Consider the following 6,083-nt stretch of genomic DNA (forward strand, 5'->3'; position numbering starts at 1 on the left):
CATAACTCTCTCTAAATGTACTCAATTTCCACCACACACACAGAAACAAAAAGAATTAAAAAGAGTCCTTGGAAAATAGAGAAACAAAAATCAAAGCCTTACTCGTCTACTAGAACTTGTGAGGCTGGAGTAACAAAAATATAAACGCAGGATAACTAGCAATGATAACGGAGATCCCCAAAGATGCTTAAACATAGTCCAAAGATTCAAACCGTGACAACAACAGCAACCATTTTTCAATAAATAAACAACAACAAAAGACCAAGATATGAGTTTAGGGAAGTAAGACACAGAAATGAACATCTATGCTGATAAAAATAACAGTCGTGGGCTTACGTCCCCCCAGGAGCCAGTTATTCCCCAGCTCCTAGCTCCTGGCATGAGTTCACACTCAGTCATTTTTGAAGGAAGATTAAATGCATGAAGATCCCTCCTCAATGAGTCTAGGCCTAGCAGAGAAATGAACGTGAACATAAATAATTGTTATAAAGAAACATAGTCTTGATCATAATAGCTAACAGTTTTTGAGCACTTTTTGAGACCCAAGATCATCATGTGTTATTAATTCACTAAATCTTCACAGTGGCCCTATGAGTTAGGGCCCATTAACAGGCTCACTGTGCAGATAAGTAAATTGGCAGAAAGTCACATGGACAGAGAGCTACGAAATTAGAATGAGAATCCAAAATTGGTAGTGTAACATTGGTGACAATTCATACTACTCAGTGTAACAACATCGTGTGTTGTGGAAGGAGGAGACTCTGTTTTAAATTACATCCACTGGGGTGGACTGCACAAATAGCTACAATTATTCATTCCCTCTGTATTCATGCTCTCTGCAATCGACTTTACATTTTCTCCCAGCAAGGGGTGGAATGTGTTTCCCACACCATGATCTGGGCTGGCCTTGTGACTTCCTTCGGCCAATGGAATTCAGGAGGGACAGATGTTTCCATTGTAAGCCTTGGACTCAAGAGACCTTGCTTCTGTTTATTTTCTCAGGACGGCCATGTGAATAAGCCTGGGATAGCCCACTGGATGGTCATCACATGGAACACAACTGAGGCAGCTGGATAATCCCAGCTGAGGCCTCAGAGATATGAGAGAGTCTGTCCAAGATCAGCGAAGCCCACTAGATGACCCGCCGTTGATGGCAGATGCTGAAGGAGTCCAGCTGAGACTACAACTACCCAGCTGAGCCCACCCTAAACTGCCAATCCACAGAATCGGGAGCTAGATAAATAATTATTGTTTTAAGCCACTACATTTTATGATGGCCTATAATACAGAAATAACTGATACACCCGCCATATCAAAATTTTCTAGAATCATGTTTACATGTTTTTTTTAAGTCACTTAAATGATCTGAGAGGGGGAAGCCATCTTAGAATTACCAAGATCAAAATATTTTTGCAGGACCCATATGGCCAACTATTAGGCTCTTAACAGCAGGACTATGTCAAAGATATAATCAAAACAAATTGAAACGAGGACCTTCAGGGGCCCTGTTTAGTTATATGGTAGGCTGTCTCCTACAAGGCTGCAACCAAGGTGTCCACTGGGTCAGCTGCCTTATCAGATGGCTCAGTGAAGGAAGAATCACCTTCCAAGGAGATTGCATGACTGTTAGTGGGATCCAGTGCCTCACCAGCTGTTGGACTCAGGTCTTCAGTTCCTTGCTGACTCTTGGCCAGAGGCTGCCCTCCAGTCTTTGCATGTGGACCCCTCCACAGAGCCACGTACAATATGGCAGTTGGCTCCTTCAGAGAAAGTACATGGAAAGAGTCAGAGAGAGTACAAGCAAGATGGAAGTCACAGTCTTTTACAACCTAATTTTGAGATCTCTATTTCATCACATTTGCCATATGCTATTCATTAGAAGCTACTCAGTTAGGTCCAGCCCAGGCAGAAGGGAAGAGAATTGCACCGGGTATAAATTCCAGGATGTGGGGATCACTGGGAACCATTTCAGAAGCAGCCACATAACTAGATTCTAAGAAATTGTGAAGATATGAGATATGAGTTTCTGAAACAGGGACTTATTCATAAAATCTTAAAATGCTAAAGCCTCAGGAACCAACTCTTAAAACTCAAGGAGGACAATTTTTTTAAAACACAAATTGTACAGTGATCTTGTTGTCCCAAGAGAATAACAAATGGCGAAACTATAACCAAGATTTAAAAGGTTTAAGAAAATTCTCAGATGCTGGTTCATGATGAAATAATAAAAGGCACGAGGAACGTGTGCAGTCGATCCCTAATGTTCTCAGAGTAATGTCAAGAAAGACAACCTTAGTTCCCCACGAAATGTCCCTCAGAGGCAGGCAAGATGGACCACTGGCCTAATCCGTTGTGGCATTTCTTATATACTTATGCATAACACCGTGTGGGAATGCAATAAAAATTTAAACAAGGTACTAGAGTTCAACAAAATAGAAGGATGCAGCTTTTGAAAAATGGAGACGTGACATCCAGACACACCGTCTTGGGCACTTGAAGCGCCGGTGTTCCTTTGTATTAGTTGAGTCCTCAGAAGCTCATCTAACTCATAGATTCAAAAAGCATGCCTTGGTTCCTTCCAGAACTGAGCAGGAGAAAAGCAAAGATTACTGCTAGAGAGGGGAGGGAAATATCTGACTCCCTATGACAGGGCTGTCTTTTCTACCTACATTATGTTCAAGTGTTTAAAACAGCAAAGCCATCTATTTTGCCCTGAGGCAACGTCTAAGTAGCTATTTTGGGCACATGCTTGGGGCTTGAGGGATTCGTTCCCTCAAGTTTCTAAAGAGAAGACCAAGGACCGGTGCATTGAGGCTGATGCTTTACAAGACACACAGTAGGACAAATAAATGTTGCTTGCTAACACGGTCGTGCTTCATGAGAAGCTCCACATCGCTCCGTGAAAAGAAGGAATTTGAAAGTTTCCACATAAGCAGAGTCAAACATTTTGACATTGTAAGAGCAGTAGCTTCTGTCAATCAACCTGAATTCTCTTTAAGCCTTAAACATATAAGTCACATTGAGAGGGTTATGCATTTCACAAGTGGATTTATATATAAATACTTTTGCTGGCTCCAGTTCAACACAACAAAAGAAGTCAAACATTAGTCTGTATTTGTATTTCTTTGCTGAAGTGTTTTGACATAAACGGCACACAATCCTAGCTGAAAAGCAGCAGGCAGTTTGGAACTAACTGCTCCTTACACTTGCATTCTTTGTGATATGATTTTTTTTTCCTACTCGGAAAATTAGAAAGCTTATGAGTGAAAAGTTTGCTCCAACTCGAGAGGAAAAAAATGTTAAGGCAGTATAGCATGTCTGAAGACTTCGAGCTTCGTGCATAAATTCACTTTCTGCAACATCTCAGAATGCCTGTAAGTATCAAATTCCTCAATTCCAGCTACACAATTTATGGTCAGCCCTTAGAATTTTTGAAGACAGAAAGTAATACCTATCACCTCTAAAAGTCACTCAGAACACGATTCTATTCGAGGATCAGGGTTATATTTAAAAATTAAGAATCCAGGGCGCCTGGGTGGCTCAGCTGGTTAAGCCACTGCCATCAGCTCAGGTCACGATCCCAGGGTTCTGTGATCAAGTCCCACGTTGGGCTCCCTGCACAGCAGGGAGTCAGCTTCTCCCTCTGACCCTCTCCCCTTTCATCCTCTCTCTCTCTCTCCAATAAGTAAGATCTTAAAAAAAAAAAAAAAAAAATTAAGAATCCAGGGGCACCTGGGTGGCTCAGTGGGTTAAAGCCTCTGCCTTCGGTTCGGGTCATGATCCCAGGGTTCTGGAATCAAGCCCCACATCGGGCTCTCTGCTCAGCGGGAAGCCTCTTTCCCCTCTCTTTCTCTCTGCCTGCCCCTTTGCCTACTTATGATCTCTGTCTGTCAAATGAATAATAAAATCTTTTTTAAAAAATTAAGAATCCCAAGTGTATATTTTTCCCAAAAATGTTTGTATTTCATTGAAAATCTGCATACAAAGGGCAAACTATGGTTTAAAAAAGTCCCATGGTTATGAGTTTTACGCCAAATATGAATACATGCATGTACAATTTACATGGATATCGATTAAGTTTTGAATTACATTTAGATTTAGATATATAAGTCTTTTACCATTTGCTTTCTTTTCTCAATAGTTTAATGGAAGTCAGCTGAGCTGTACCCCACACCTTATTAAGTTCCTAAAGGTAGCATATTATTCCAAGGATAGTAAATTTTAAACAAAACAAGATGAAAAGAAGCTAATATAAATGCTAAAATTCCAATTGCATTTCCCCTGTCGGTTCAAAAACTGCCCTCTGTAAGAGACGGGCAAGAAGAAACTAAGGAAAGAGGCTATTTAGCATCAGTAGGTGGTAGTTTTAATAAGCAAGGGGACTGACTTACCAGGTGTGTCTTGAGTGGCAGCGAAACGAGTAGATCCCTGCACCCGCCGGCTAGAATCTTCAAAGTTTACAGAGGCCGTAAGTTACTGCGTCCAGACAGTCCCAGCAAAACAGTGCTCTCTCAGGGCTGTGTCCTCGGAAATGGCTCCCACTCTAGGAACAGTGGACAGAGTGTACATTACAAGGACAAGGGAAGGAGTGAGGTGCCTCCAATCGCCAGGTTCAGCTTGCCGGTCAACAGAAGCTCACGGCCGTTCTGTGACCTCCTCTGCAACCCCAGCCCTCAACCAGCTCTTCCAGCCCTACACACACAGCCCTCCTCCACAATGTGCATTGAGCAGTCAGCAACATTAGCACAGAGGTGGCTTGGGGGGGTAGGTATCTAGTTAGGTATCTAGCCATTGGAGGCAGGTGCCACAGTAACAATACAGGCACACGTAAGAGAAGAGACAGACTGACTTTAGGAGTTATCCCAAAGTGAGTAAACATTTTTTTCCAACAAAAGTCCCATAATCTGATCCACGAATTTATTAAATCCCCTAGGCTAGAGGTCAGATCACTCAGAGCATTTACTTGCGTTTTAATTCTTTGTGATTTAATTAAGATGATACATCAGCAGACTCATCAGGTGTGAACACACGTTCTGTTTGTATCGCGGTCTGGGTGCCTCCTTGCAAGCCAGTCATCACGTCCCAAGGCATCGAATTTTCAAGGGCAGTTTTTCTCAGCAGATTCATTTCAGTGTTCAGAAGGACAGGCTTTGCCAGCTATTAGTTAAGACTTATTGGGCCAACTTAGTAAAGACTTCCATGACCTCCCCCAATACTGCCCAAAAATAAATAAATAAATAATAAACACAATATCTTAGTCCCCCCACATCAGAGCAGCTACGTCAGCTTCTTCTGTCCTTTGAGGCTTTTTTTTTTTTTAAAAGATTTTATTTATTTATTTGACAGAGAGAAATCACAAGTAGTCGGAGAGGCAGGCAGAGAGAGAGAGAGGGAAGCAGGCTCCCTGCTGAGCAGAGAGCCCGATGCGGGACTCGATCCCAGGACGCTGAGATCATGACCTGAGCCGAAGGCAGCGGCTTAACCCACTGAGCCACCCAGGCGCCCATGTCCTTTGAGGCTTTATGTGACAACCCCAAGTCAAAATGGTGCAATTCTTATATACTTTTCCTCCAGAATCCTGGATTAGCTAAACTCCAGTGACGTGACTGGCTAGATAATTTCTTAGTCCAGAAAATACTAGTTTCTAAAGCAAATAGATATGTGAAGTTGACACAGCAACCTTGCTTTCTCTGGAGTAAGTTATAAAAAAAAGTCTATCTATAGCAATATCTCTGTTCCGATGGAGCATAAAGACTGGTAGCAGAACCATTCATTTCCAGTTTTTCTATAAAACTGTTTCATAGTTGTTTTTGAGTGTAATCACATGTTCCTTCAACAGGAGTTTGCTGTAAGGATTTGGGTTTCTTTTTTTTTAGGATTTATTTATTTTAGAGAGAGACAGAGCGTGAACGCGGGAGAGGGACAAAGGGAGAAGGAAAAGGAGAGTCTCAACAGACTCTGCACTGAGCATGAAGCCCAATGCAGGGCTTGATCTCACAACCCTGAGATTATGACCTGAGCCGATCTGAGGAGTCAGACGCTTAAACTGATTGAGCCACCTGGACACCCCCTAGTATAAGGGT

At 42.2% G+C, this 6,083-nt stretch overlaps 1 long non-coding RNA gene across 1 annotated transcript in view; it reads right to left on the bottom strand.

Annotated features, from left to right (window-relative positions):
• LOC116600808 overlaps positions 1 to 4,512 on the bottom strand; it is a 135,953-nt gene extending 131,441 nt beyond the window's left edge. The window contains exon 1 of the long non-coding RNA XR_004289825.1: positions 4,392 to 4,512. This is a non-coding gene — a long non-coding RNA (uncharacterized LOC116600808). The remainder of the gene's footprint in view (positions 1 to 4,391) is intronic.
• Between the last annotated feature and the right edge of the window lie 1,571 nt (positions 4,513 to 6,083).

This window comes from Mustela erminea, chromosome 1 (genome assembly GCF_009829155.1).
Source record: "Mustela erminea isolate mMusErm1 chromosome 1, mMusErm1.Pri, whole genome shotgun sequence".
NCBI lineage: Eukaryota > Metazoa > Chordata > Mammalia > Carnivora > Mustelidae > Mustela > Mustela erminea.